Below are 14,219 nucleotides of genomic sequence, written 5' to 3' on the forward strand. Positions count from 1 at the left end.
ATATTGCACAGGTGGTAGAAAGCAATCTTGGTAGTGTCTTTGATGTGCTGATCAAAAGAGAGTGTAGAATCAAAAGTAACACCTAGATTCTTGATGGTTGAAATTTGAGAAATGATAAAGTTGTCGAGAGTTACAGTCACCTGATCAACATGGTGTCTCTGTCTAGCGAGGGCGATGACCAGTATCTCAGTTTTTTTCCGAATTTAGGAGCAGGAAGTTTGCTGACATTCACTTCTTCTCTGCGCATAGGCAGGTCTCTAATTTCGTGATTTGAGATCTATCATCAGCTTTTATGGGCACATACAGCTGAGTGTCGTCCGCATAGCAGTGGAAATGTATTCCATAGCTCCAAATAATTTGGCCGAGAGGTGAAATATATAAAGAGAAGAGCAAAGGGCCCAGAACAGAGCCCTGAGGAACTCCATACTTCACAGCAGTAAAAATTGATGAAGTACCATTGTAGGAAACACATTGTGTTCTTTCGGACAGGTACGATTTTAGCCAGGCTATAGCCAAGCCAGAGATGCCAAATTGACTTTCAAGTTGGTCTGACAATATGCCATGATCTATAGTATCAAATGCAGCGCTGAGATCCAGTAACATGAGCACTGAGGTAGAGTTTGAGTCTAAAGTAAGTAAAATGTCATTAACCACTTTAGTAAGGGCAGTTTCGGTGGAGTGACAGGCTCTGAAAGCTGACTGAAAAGGTTCCAGTTGATTATTATTAAGTAAGGAGCCTGAGAGTTTTGGGGAAATGAGTCTTGCTAAGACTAAGGGAGGGTAGGATGCTGGTCGATAATTATTTAGAGATCCTATGTCGAGGTGTGGTTCCTTCAGTAGAGGCTTAACCACAGCAGACTTAAAACTAGAAGGGACAACACCAGTCATGAGTGATGAGTTAACAATATTTAACATTGTAGGTCCCAGTGCTGGCCATAGTTCTTTAAACAGTTTTTCGGGAAAGGGGTCCAGGACGCAGGTAGTTGGCTTTGAGGATGAGACAATTTAGACAATATCTCAAGGGAGATATTTTCAAGTGTTTAGAGCTGAGACTAACTGAGAATCAGCAGAAGGATATTTTATAATACACTTTGACGAGGAAGCCAGAGATGATGAGTTAATTTCGATTCTGATCTCATTAATTTTATTGCAAAAGAAAGAAATCATTTGCATTAAAGGGTCCACAGCTCACCGACTGTGGTTTTTGACTAAGTTTAGCCACGGTGTTGAAGAGAAATCCAGGATTGTGTTTATTATTGTTTATTAGGCCGGAGAAATATGCTGTTCTAGCAATATTTAGAGCACACTTATAATTTAGTACACTATTACGCCAAGCAAGATAAAAAAAAGTCCAATTTAGATTTACGCCATGCTCGTTCCATTTTCCTGCAGGCCTGCTTGAGATCTTGGGTTTCGTTAGTATACCAGGGATTAGATTTCTTTGATCATCTTGTCTTGGTAGAGACCAGTGCCACAGAATCGAGTGTTTCTAGCTGAAAGAAGTTGCTCTAGCTCACCGTCACGTCTCTCTGATAGAGACAACCTATCAGTAACTGCAGAGCAGTCAGCACAGGCCATCGCAACACTTGTTTATCGAGGCTGTGTTGACTGCGGTGAAAGGCAAAGAAGCAGTGAGCTAAGCTAGTTTGAGGAAGCTAATCGGATAGCAAAAGACTACCCAGTAAAAGAACAACAAACTATGTACAGGTTATTAAGTTTAGCGTTAGCTACGGTACAAAACTAGTGTGACTATGAAGAGTAAGAAATCGAATAAGAATAAACAGCTAAGATAGACAGAGAATTTAATTATTATATAATAATATATTATATACTATTTTAATCCCAAATTGGGAAATTCTTTTTTCCACTCACATTACACACAGGTGCGCACACACAAACAGTGTAGAGGAAATGAGTGAAGGGGCTGCCACACATGCCACTGCGCCCAACGAGCAGTGTTAGGGGTTGGTGTCTTGTTCAAGGGCACCTTGACAATGCCCAGGATGTGAATCTGCATTCTCCAACTGCCGGCACACATTGTACACACATTTTGGTCCGGGTGGGACTTGTACCGGCGACTTTTAAGTCCCAAAGCCAAGTCCCTACGGACTGAGCTATTGCCGCCCTGAAGGAGAGAGACACAGTAAAGAACAGCTTTGGATCTCATGGAAGTCCCGATGTGCGTCACAGGAAGCGTCTAATGATAAGAGAAGAGATCAATGATAAGAGAAGCCCAACAAATCAAAGAATGGATTCCCACAGACAATCAATGTGTCCATGCATCACCAGACAGACGTTTCCTGAGAATTTCATACAAACAAGCAAATGAAGTAATTGCAGAAAAGGTATTATTGCCCACCAACTTAAAAACACAATGCTTTTGACTAAAGACCATGAAGAATTGTTATCGCAAGTTCCACCACAAGTATGGTCCGCACATAAAACTGATGTAGATTTAGTGATATCAGCAACCCCACAGCAATTTCAAATTAAAACAGATGTGCGTTTACCACACCAGAGACAATATCCCCTCAAACAATCAGAATCAGAATCAGAATCAGAATTCCTTTAATGTCGACGGGGAAATTTGTTTGTTGCAACAGCAGAATATTACAAGACAGAGAAATAGAAAAATAGACAAACAAAATTAAAAAGGAAAGAAAAATAGAATAGAATCGACAAATGTACATATTTACATGGATAGTCAAAAAATGAGCAACAAATTTTTAGATACAGATTTTAAATATAGGTAATAAATATGGGTGATGAAATGAGTTTGTACAGACTTATTGCACAGTGCAGAGTACGGGGTGAGGTCTACATGGAGCAGTGCTGGTTGTACAGTCTGACTGCATCAGGAAGGAAGGACCTGCGATACCTCTCCTAGAAGAACAACAGGAGGCAATAATGGTATGAAGCCAACTATTGAAGGGTTATTTGAAGCAGGAGTATTAAAGGAGTCATCACCCGGAAATCGCAATTTCTCTCGTTAAATCATGCATATTGGTGTTGGACCTCTGTTAAAACTTGCCTGAAAAGCTGGAGTCTGAAAGTGGCTTATTTTTTTCGCTTTGGCTCTTTTTCCGAACAGGAATAGCGCACAGTAGTGCGCGTTCCTAAATATGAGATTTTGACTCTGCTCCTGTGGTGACGTTACCACAGGAGGCTACTTGCATAAACATCAGCTCACAGCCGTCCTCAGCCAGACTTTCTGAGTGAGCACGCCGAATCTGCTTATTTCTCTGTCATTTTCACGCCAGACATCGTCACTGCCAGCATTAAAACTCAGGTCTTAAACTCAGGAGTGTGAAAAGTAAGAAGGAAAAAAAAAGAATTTACCATTCAGAGACATCCTGCTATAAACGTGTCTCTTCCACCGTCTCTGCCTCTTCACTCTCCCGTTCGGTTTCCGACTCCGGCTCGTAAATAAATGCCTGAATTCCATAAGGTTCGTCATTTAGTGTGTGCGCCATGACAGGGGGCTGTTTATGTTTTGGAGTCTGTGTGTGCATGCAGGCTCGCCCCCCATTCCGGCTCTGTCCTTCCTGCGGCCAATCAACACGCGCCTCATTACATATTAATACAATGCACATCCGGACCGGTCAAAACCTCGCGCATAATCCCGCGTGAGAAAGTCGCGGTATGAAATAGTGTCAGAACAAGCTCTATGTTTGATTTAAAAAAAAAAATAAAAAATTCTAATAAGTTTTAAGAATTGATCCAAAGCGATACAAGAGGGACTGGATATGTAAAAAACCAGGTGATGACTCCTTTAATAAAAACTAAAAGCCCCTGTAACACACTAATCTTTCCAATAAGGAAACTTAATTTAATGACTACAGGTAAGTACATGACCTCTGAGCAATATACGCCATAGTGACAGAAGACACACCAGTTGTGCCCGATCCACATACTCTGCTGTCCAATATTCCTCCAAAGACAAAATGGCATACAGTGATAGACTTGTGTTAAGCATTTTTCAGTGTGCCAGTTTTACATTTGCAACATTTAAATGTTCAGTCCACCACTCTGATGTATGTTGATGATATTCTCATATGCTCAGACAGCCAAGAGCAGTGTGAAAGGGACTCAATTACAGTCCTAAAAGAACTAGCAGCGGTTGGACATAAGGTCAGCAAAAGTAAACTGCAGTTTTATCAACAAACAGTACACTGTAAAAAAAAAATCTTAAAAAAACGATAATTTTCCGGCAGCTGGGGCGCCAAGAAAATATCGTGAAATAATAAAAATACGATTATTTTCCATAATTAAAACACAGTTTGTAGTTGTAATTTTAAACAGATATCGCCTTATTTTCAGGTTGTTTTTAACGTTTAATTAGAAACATTTTCACATTTTAAAACAATTAAATTACCTAGAAATATGTAAACGTTGTATTACGAATTATAATGCTTAAATTGACAGAAATGTGCTGTTATTAGTGGGTTTTAATGACATTATTTTATGGAAAGAGGTTGTATAATAATTTATATTTGATGTAATATAGCAGTATATGACACACAAAATAATGTGATTCATCTTTTAAAACATGTCAAAAAACTAGATATTGGGTTTAAAATTGCTACAATTTACTGTGACTTTTAGATCACATCAAATGTATATATAGTTATTTTACGTTGTTTTTAACATTTAATTACAAACATTTTACATTTTAAAACAATGAAATTACCCATAAAGATGGTAAATTAACATTGTAATATGAATAATAATGCTTAAATTTACAGAAATGTGCTGTTATTAGTTGGTTTTATTTGGTATTATTTTATGTAAAAAGGCTGCATATTATTTCATATTAGACGTAATATCACAGTATACAACACAATAATTTGATTAATCTTTCAAAACATGTCAAAAAGACTTAACTCCTGCTGGGGGGCAGGAGTTAAGTCTTTCTGTGGGTTGACGGCAGGAGCTGCAGGTTATGGCAGAAGACATCAGACATTGTGGTCGCTCCTGGCTAGCTAACGTCGCTCCTCCTCACTGACTGCTAATACTGTTGTGCCTGGATCCAGTTGTTTTCTGTGTTGTCTGAACACAGCAGGACAACATTGGTGGTTTTGAAAGTTCTTTAGTCATCGGACATTTGGATTTAAAGTTTTTAAAGAAAGGCCCAGTGAGCCGCCATGTCATCACTGGACGCTGCCGACTCACCTGGAGAGATGGAACAAACGCTGAACAAGGCATTCAAAAAGATTGCTCACCTTCTCGAGGACATTGAACGGATGTCGAACGAGCTGCAGAAGAAGGATTCCCTGCTGATCACCCTCAGGTCCCGTTTCCGGGCATTGACCAGCTGGCTGGAGACCTGAACAGAACACCACCTCTGCACTCGGGCACACAGTTCTCTGGGAGCCGTCCTCCTCCGGTCGGCGGCCCGCTTGCTCCACTCCAAATAGGGGGACCCCCTGGACTGAAGTGGTCGTCCGCGGGCGGACAAGGGCTCCGAGCAGGATTCATGGCTTCTACCTTCCTTCTACCCCGAGCCTACAGCTCTCCAAGTAGTAAGTACGCGGCTCTGTCCATGAGCGAGAAGCCGGCGGCCCGGGACCCACACCAGGATAAACCACCTGTTCCTGTGGCCACAGACACCATGCCCCCGTTGACAGACACCACAGCCTTCGCTCCCACAACCCTGGTCATCGGGGACTCAATTGTGAGGCACGTCCGCATGAAGGGGGTGTTCACCGTGTCATTTCCCAGAGCCACCGTTATGGACACAATGGGGAAAATATCTGACATCCTGAGTTGCATCCGCAGACAAATAGGATTATCATCCACGCAGGTGCAAACGACATCGCCAAGCAACAGTCCTAACTTTTAAAGAGAGACTTCTCCCACCTTTTTAACATCGTCTCACAGTCCCAAGTGGCTGTTTTTATCTCCGGCCCCACCCCCACCTGTGGCAGAGGGATAGCAGGCTGCTCAGCCTCAACACCTGGCTCTCCTCTGCCTGCAACTCACACCATGTTGGCTTCGTTAATAACTTTGATGTCTTCTGGGAGAGGCGACATCTTTTTGGGCCAGACGGGCTTCACCTGAACAGGGCAGGTGCCCGCATGCTGTCAGCCAACCTGACACACGGCATACAGCATGCTAACTTTCTCAAACCCACACCAGCTGCTCTGTACACCACTGATTGATGTCCCCCAGGTCCTTGCTCCTATTCATTCAGTTCCACCTCTGACCACCGTATCCACAACACCGGACTTGGACCTCATAGTCTCACCAACACTTCACCCATCCCCGTAATCATTACACTCCATCAGCACATCAGACACCGCCATACCCACTCTGTGAACTTTAATAACCTCAGACCGCTCACAGAAAAAGTGACCTCTCCAGTCAACAAGCCACCTGTCACCATCAACATGGCACTTTTTAACGTTCGCTCTTTTAAATGGAACTTTTTTAATGAATGATGTGATTTTAGATAATAAGTTAGACTGTCTTCTTTTAACTGAGACATGGCTTGGCGCTGACGCACCCGCTGTTCTCACTGAGGCTTCCCCGCCAAATTTAAATTTTTTATTTTCTACTAGAGAGGGTAGAAGAGGGGGCGGGACGGCATCCATTACACATAACTCCCTAACCTCAAATGGAGTGTTTTTTAACAGTTACACGTCATTTGAGCACCATGCCTTTACTTTTAGCAGCCCTCCAATTCTCTGCATTAATATATATAGACCACCCCATCACTCTTACTTATCAATTATGCACACCTCTTATAGCAGGATTTTAATAACTGGTGATTTTAATCTACACGTTGATGTTACCTCGGACCCGATATCCAGAGAGTTTTTAAATCTTTTGAATTGTCTTGATTTTAAGCAGCACGTCATGCAGCCGACTCACAACAGAGGACACACCCTGAACCTGGTCATAACCCATGGCCTGTCCATCGGTGTGTCCTCTGTTGCCGACCTGGCTCTGTCTGACCACTACTGTGTATTTTTTAACATCACCAGTTTTAACCAAGGGGAGGCCCCGGTGAGAACAGTGAGGAGGCACTATCTAACTTCTGAAGTGGCTGCACATTTCATGGGGATTTTACAGAGCACTCCTGCTGAAATTTTACCTGCACCTTGTAATTTTATCGTTGATAATTTTAACAGTAGACTGAAGTCAACTCTGGACTTAGTAGCTCCACTTTTAACAAAAACAATAAAAAGAAAACCTACACCCGCATGGAGAAAAAACGATGAAATCAGTGAACTGAGAAGAAAATGCAGGAGTGCTGAGAGAAGATGGAGAAAAAGTAAATTGACAGTTCATTACGAGATTTTACGTGAACAACTCAAAACCTACAATAATGCAGTCAGAAACACTGCATGAAAAGTGGGATTTTCGGCCCCGTAAACGCCCGGGAATCTCCCTAATTTTCGGCAGTTAATGACAATTTACAGGCTGTGAACGTGGCGTTTGTCTGTGCCGAAAATTGTCGGAAACGAACCATGACGTCAGTGGAGCTCCCGGAGGTGCGAACAGCTCCAATTTGCATATGAATAGCAGCAAAACCACGCCTGGCCAGAGAATGTATGGGCTGGCTTGAATATTCTCACTCAGTATTGGATGAAACCACTACTCATAAACAAGCAAAATCACTCGTGATTGGTCACCCTGGGTCATTATAAATGTAAACCCCGGTGGGAATATATATATATATATATATATATATATATCTATATATATATATATATCTATATATAATGTTTATATATTTATATTTATATGATTTATTCATTCATTTATATTTATGATATCATCAATGACATGAATGAATTTACTGAGGAAAGGAACATTTGCCAGGAAGGAGTTGTTTATTCAAAGAAAGAGTTTTATTAGCACAAACACAAACACACAGCATGTACAAAGCATAATCTGCCCACACAACAAACGGGAAGCTCACAAGAGGCCCAAAATCCTACAGCACTGCAAAGTGTCTGTTTTTGCAGACGTCTGTGGTGTGCTGCCCTGTACTTCGGAATCGCCTCTCATGTGACAGCAGTGTGGCACAGAGCTCGGTGCGCTCTCGGCTGCGAAAGGACAGAGGTTGCACAATTCATCCAGACACCCCGCCATCTTGTGCCGTCTTCCTCCTCAGACATCAGGTCCATGGCGGCGCACTTCCAAAGGTCCACCTCATCCTCAGCTAGCACACTGTCTCGCTTCAAGCAGCTGTAAAAACAATCAATAAAGACGATCGGTACTGCGCGATGCACTGCGTATGGATACAAGACATCTATTATTTAATAGAATAATAGTCACATTGACCAAAAACGGATCTAATCTAATAAATCTTACCCTCTTTGTTCTGACTCCGAGCTGAACTCATCACAGCGTCAGCCTGCGATGCAAGATCTGGTTGTTTGTTGTCCTGCGTACTGTCCCATACTGTCTTACAGGCAGCTGGAAAACAATTAAAAACAGTGGTATGAATAAAGGGGCAAGGCAAGGCAAGGCAAGTTTATTTGTATAGCACAATTCAGACACAAGGCAACTCAAAGTGCTTTACAGGCACACACAAATTACATTAAAAGACATAAACATTTCATTTAAAAGACATTATAATTGCATTAAAATAATAATAATAATAATAATAATAATAATAAAAAATAATAACAATAATAATAATAATAATGAAAAATAAATAAAAATAGCATTTTAAGACCAGTAAAAACATCAAGAGACAAACATCAAAACAAGTAGGCTAAAATAGAAAAGCTTTAAAAGAAACAAGACTGTAGAGTCAGAGTAATAATGCAGTTCAAAGACTTGAATTGTTTCAGTTAAAAGCAATGGCAAAAATAAATGTTTTAAGTCTTGATTTAAAAGAGGTGAGTGTTGGAGCAGACCTGCAATTTTCAGGGAGTTTGTTCCAAATATGTGGCGCATAGTAACTGAAAGCTGCTTCTCCATGTTTACTTCTGACTCTGGGGACTGAAAGCAGACCGGTACCTGACGATCTCAGAGGTCTGGATGGTTCATAACGCGGCAGCAGATCAGAAATGTATTTTGGCCCGAAACCATTCAATGCTTTATAAACCAACAACAGGACTTTGAAATCTATTCTTTGATAGACAGGAAGCCAGTGTAAAGATCTAAGAACTGGAGTGATGTGATCTACTTTTTTGGTTCTTGTTAGGACTTGAGCAGCAGCGTTCTGAATCAGCTGCAACTGTCTGATGGAGTTTTTAGGGAGTCATGTAAGGACACCATTACAGTAGTCGAGTCTGCTGAAGATAAATGCGTGAATAAGTTTCTCCAAATCCTGCCGAGACATAAGCCCTCTTATCCTGGATATATTCTTAAGGTGATAGTAGGCTGACTTTGTAACTGTCTTAATATGGCTGCTGAAATTCATGTCTGAGTCCATAGTCACACCAAGGTTTCTGACTTGGTCTGTAGTTTTCAACATTACAGACTGAAGCTGAGCAGAGACTTTAAGTCGTTCTTCCTTGGATCCAAAAACAATTATTTCAGTCTTATCTTTGTTTAACTGAAGAAAATTCTGACACATCCAATCATTGATTTGTTCAATGCATCTACTCAGGGTATGTATGGGATTACAGTCCCCTGGTGATATGGTTATGTACATTTGTGTGTCATCTGCATAACTATGGTAGCAAATGTCATTGTTTTCCATTATTTGAGCTAGAGGGAGCATGTAAATGTTGAATAGTAGAGGCCCCAGAATGGAGCCCTGGGGTACTCCGCTTGTCATTTTCATCCGTTCAGATGTGTAGTCACCAATAGACACAAAGTAATCTCTCTCATTTAGATAAGATTTAAACCACTTTAGTGTTGTACCAGAGAGTCCAACCCAGTTTTCCAGTCGGTCCAGTAGTATATTATGGTCGACTGTGTCAAACGCAGCACTGAGATCCAGTAATACTAAGACTGAGATTTTTCCGCTGTCTGTGTTTGAATGAATGTCGTTGAAGACCTTAACGAGGGCCGTCTCAGTGCTGTGATGTGGTCGAAATCCTGATTGGAAAACATCAAAACAGCCATTTATTATTAAGTAATTGTTCAGCTGTTGAAAGACAGCTTTTTCAATTATTTTACTTAAAATTGGGAGGTTTGAAATGGGCCTATAGTTATTCATTACTGATGTGTCTAGAGTTCTCTTCTTCAGGAGTGGTTTAATGACTGCTGTCTTAATGGCTTGGGGGAAGACACCTGAGAGAAGAGACGTGTTAACAATCTGTAGAAGGTCTGGAATCATGCAGTCTGAAACTTTTTTGAAGAACCCTGCTGGTAAAATATCCAGGCTGCAGGAGGAAGCCTTCAAATGCTGTATAATGTCTTGAAGGTTTTTGTCATTAATTGGATCAAATTGTGTCAGGGTATTAGAGTTGGGTTTAGGTGGTCAGTGCCACTCTGATGTTCTGAATTTTGGCAGTGAAGAATGATGCAAATTCATTACAGGCCCTGGTAGACAGATGTTCAGCTGCTACTGGCACAGGAGGGTTTGTTAGCCTGTCGACAGTAGCAAACAAGGCAAGAGCATTATTTTTGTTCTTGGTGATAATGTCTGAGAAGAAGGACTGCCTTGACTTTTTTAATTCTAAATTAAAAATATAAAGTCTCTCTTTATAAATGTCAAAATGAACCTGGAGATTTGTTTTTCGCCACCTGCGCTCAGTTTTTCGACATTCCCTTTTTTCCATCTTGACAAGCGTGGCGTTTCTCCAAGGAGATTTTTTCTTACCAGAGACCACCTTCACTTTAGTGGGTGCAATGGCATTCATGACATTTGTAATTTTGGAATTGAAATGAAGTACAAGGTCATTGACAGAGAACCTAGAGAGGGGTGGTGTGGAAGAGTAAGCATCAATGAATATGTCACCAGTGTTTTCAGTGACGTATTGCTTTGAGACAACCTGAGTTTGAACATTTGTGTGCACTGATATATCACTCTCAAAGAAAACACAGTAACGGTCAGAGAGAGCGACATCAGATACCAGAACCTTAGAAATGTTCAGACCCTTTGAGATAACTAAGTCCAGGATGTGGCCCCTGTTGTGTGTGGGTTGTGTCACATGCTGAGTGAGTCCAAAGTTATTAAGGACACAGCACAGTTCTTTAGTCCATCTGTCCTCAGGCTTGTCGACATGGATGTTAAAGTCACCAACAATTAACACACAATCAAAGTCAGTGCAGATAAGAGACAGTAACTCAACAAGGTCATCAAAGAAATATGTGCAGTATTTAGGTGGCCTGTAGATGTTTAGAAATATAGCTCGAGAAGATGAGTTTACCTGAAGAGCAACATATTCAAAAGAAGTAAAACTTCCATAAAACATCTGCTTGCATTTGAGTAACTCATTAAACAGAATACTAACACCTCCTCCTTTTTTATGCATTCTAGTTTCACTTATGAAAGAGAAATTTGGAGGACTTGATTCAATGTGAACAGCTGCACTGTTATCCTGGTCTAACCAATTTTCAGTTAAAAACATAAAAGTAAGATTGTGTTTGATGATAAAGTCATGTATTAAAAAAGATTTTCCTGCCAGAGATCTGATGTTTAATAGAGCTACAGTTACAGTATCAAAACCAATTGTGCAGTTTTTTGCGACAGTTAGTGGCTGACGAGGAATGGGAGCTAAATTGAATGGATTGGCACATTTAGTCCCGCATTTCCTGTTTCTCAACAAATTCACAATTTTTCTATTACCTGTAAGCACAGGAATTGAGGAGGCTGCCTGAACTCCAAGGGGCCCTGGCTTTTCTCGGGGGAAAACAGTAGTGATATCAACTTCGTAGCCCGGACCCGGCACATATCAGTAAGCGTTAATTGTACTGTCAGCATGGACAGGATGTGCTTCGCTGTGTTCAGACTGTAGAGGCCAAAGATTATTCAGAGGGGGCGGAGGGGCACGATGACGTTTTGGCGATGGTGGTTTCAAGCGTGGCAGATTTGGGCGGGGTGTGAGTCTGAGTCCAACATTGACCAGCTTTTTCATCTCATCCGTGAAATCGAGGAGGGGGGAAGAGGGGGAGAGGCTGAGGCTGGCTGGAGAGGGCGGAGAGTTGGTTGGGGTTGGTGGAGAGTGGATGTTCCCTCTTGTTGCGACTGGGGGGGACTCCTCCTTGCGGGGCGAAGATGGCAGCAAGGACTCCTCCTCCTGGCACAGCTGACTTGTCTGTTCGAAGCTTATCTCAGGAACAAGTATTTCTCCTTCCAAGGGCTGTCTTATCAGTTGTTTTAGTTTGTCTTGCCTGGTGTCCTTGAAGGGAGGAACTGGTGTGTGGTGCACAGAGTAGAATATGTTGGAGGTTAACAACCTTACTCCTGACTTGTTAAGGCAGAATCCATCTGCCTTAAAGAGGTGTCTGCGTTCCCAGAAAATGTTAAAATTGTCAATAAAGTTCACCGATTGAGCGGCACATGTAGCTTTGAGCCATCTGTTCAACATCAACAACCTGCTGAATCTCTCATCACCTCTACGGACAGTTGGTAGAGGGCCACTGACAAACACCACAGTATCGAGAGATCTGACTTTGTTCAACAGATCAGTGAAGTCTTGTTTCAATACCTCAGATTGTTGTTTCACAACATCACAGGCCCCTGTGTGTAAGATGAGAGATTTCACTGTTGGATGTTCAGCGACAATGTCCAGAATTTTTTCTGAGACGTCAGAGACCATATCGTTGGTAAAACAGAGTACTTTGGTGTTCTTCTTGCTGCAAAAGCTGTTTACCTCCTTCACAGCAACATCACCCACAATCAGTGTTTGTGGTCCAGTCATTAGCTCTTTCTGTGGTCTTTTACTTTTGAATTTGGTCTCATAACTCTCCTTGTTCATTGACGGAGAGCTTACACGGTCTTGATAAAGTGGAGCAAATCTGTTCTCCAGTTGTATTTTTGTTATTTGCGTAGGTACGCTCTTACTTTTTGTTTTCACCGTTGTCCACGGTTGTTTCCGCTTTGGTACGGGCGTTGAGGAGGCACTCTTTTCAGAAGAAAGTGCAGGCCAACCAGTTGCATCACAGATCTCAGGACGCTGGGCTCTGCCTGTTACTCGTTCTCCCAAAAATGATTTATCTTTAGGCTTTGCTCCAAGAGTATTCCAGCAGGGATGATTGTTCCTGGGCTTTTTATCCAGTCCCCTGAACTCCTGTTTTGTCGAGTCATTGTCGGGGCTAATTAGCCGTGTGTTAGCAGGCTCGTGTCTGCTGTTTTGATTCCATGGGAGAGTAGTTTCGTTCCCAGATAGTCCATTCACTTCCACATTTACTTCTATCCGGTGGATCTTGGTTTCCAGCTCAGCAATTTTCTGTAGGATGCTCTGAAGGTTCAGGTTAACAAGAGGCATTTTGGTGCTAGTTAGCTTTAGCTGCTAATAGGCTTTAGCTGCTAATAGGCTTGTGCTACTTCGAAGGCCTCGTTCTGAAAGTACGGAGTTCGGAAGAAAAAAAAAAAAAAAAAGTGAAATAAGGCAGCAGCAGTCAGTTAATTGTTGTCCCAGTGGTTTGTAAATATCCAGGAGTTGCTGCCTGTAATCTTTCAGTGAAGAAAAATAATAACAGTGGAAAAGATAGCAAGCAGAAGCAAGAGCAAGCAGAAAAGCGTCTGCACCCAAGCAGATACAGGAAGAAAAAAACGTAAAGAAACGTAAAGAAAAAAACGTAAAGAAACGTAAGTCACAGTAAAATTAAGCGAGGGAGAAAACAGTAACAGTTACTTACACACAATGGCGTCATTATCGGCATCGTGTGGCTCCGAGCTAACAGGAGGTCGCGGCCTTGTAATGAGGCGAGGTTAGTCTGTGAAAACAAAATGCTCGCAGCGATAAACCTCCGTGTCCCTCTGCGGCAGCGAAGCTCCGTCCGTCGGCGACATTCTTCATGGCGACCCGGCAAAGCGTCTCCCGTCGGCGCAGACGTCCTCTCGACAATGGCCGGGCCGCTAGCCTAACACTGCTAGCTAGCTTTGCTCCTGCTAGCTAGCTTAGCCGAACTTGCTTCGTGTCCATTAAAACACAAACACTTCGACTGTGATGGAGAGTCCAACTCACACACTCACAGCACGTCGTCCGACAACAGTTCACGTTCTGTTAGTGATAAAACACGACACTGACGACACACACAGTCCACTGTCAGCGGCTCGACGCCATTAACTCTCCGCTCCTTCTTCTTCCTCGTCACTCACGCTCTGGTCAACCCGGAAGTGTAAAAACTCTTACAGGTCA

The sequence above is a fragment of the Sparus aurata genome, chromosome 9 (assembly GCF_900880675.1).
Source record: "Sparus aurata chromosome 9, fSpaAur1.1, whole genome shotgun sequence".
Lineage (NCBI taxonomy): Eukaryota > Metazoa > Chordata > Actinopteri > Spariformes > Sparidae > Sparus > Sparus aurata.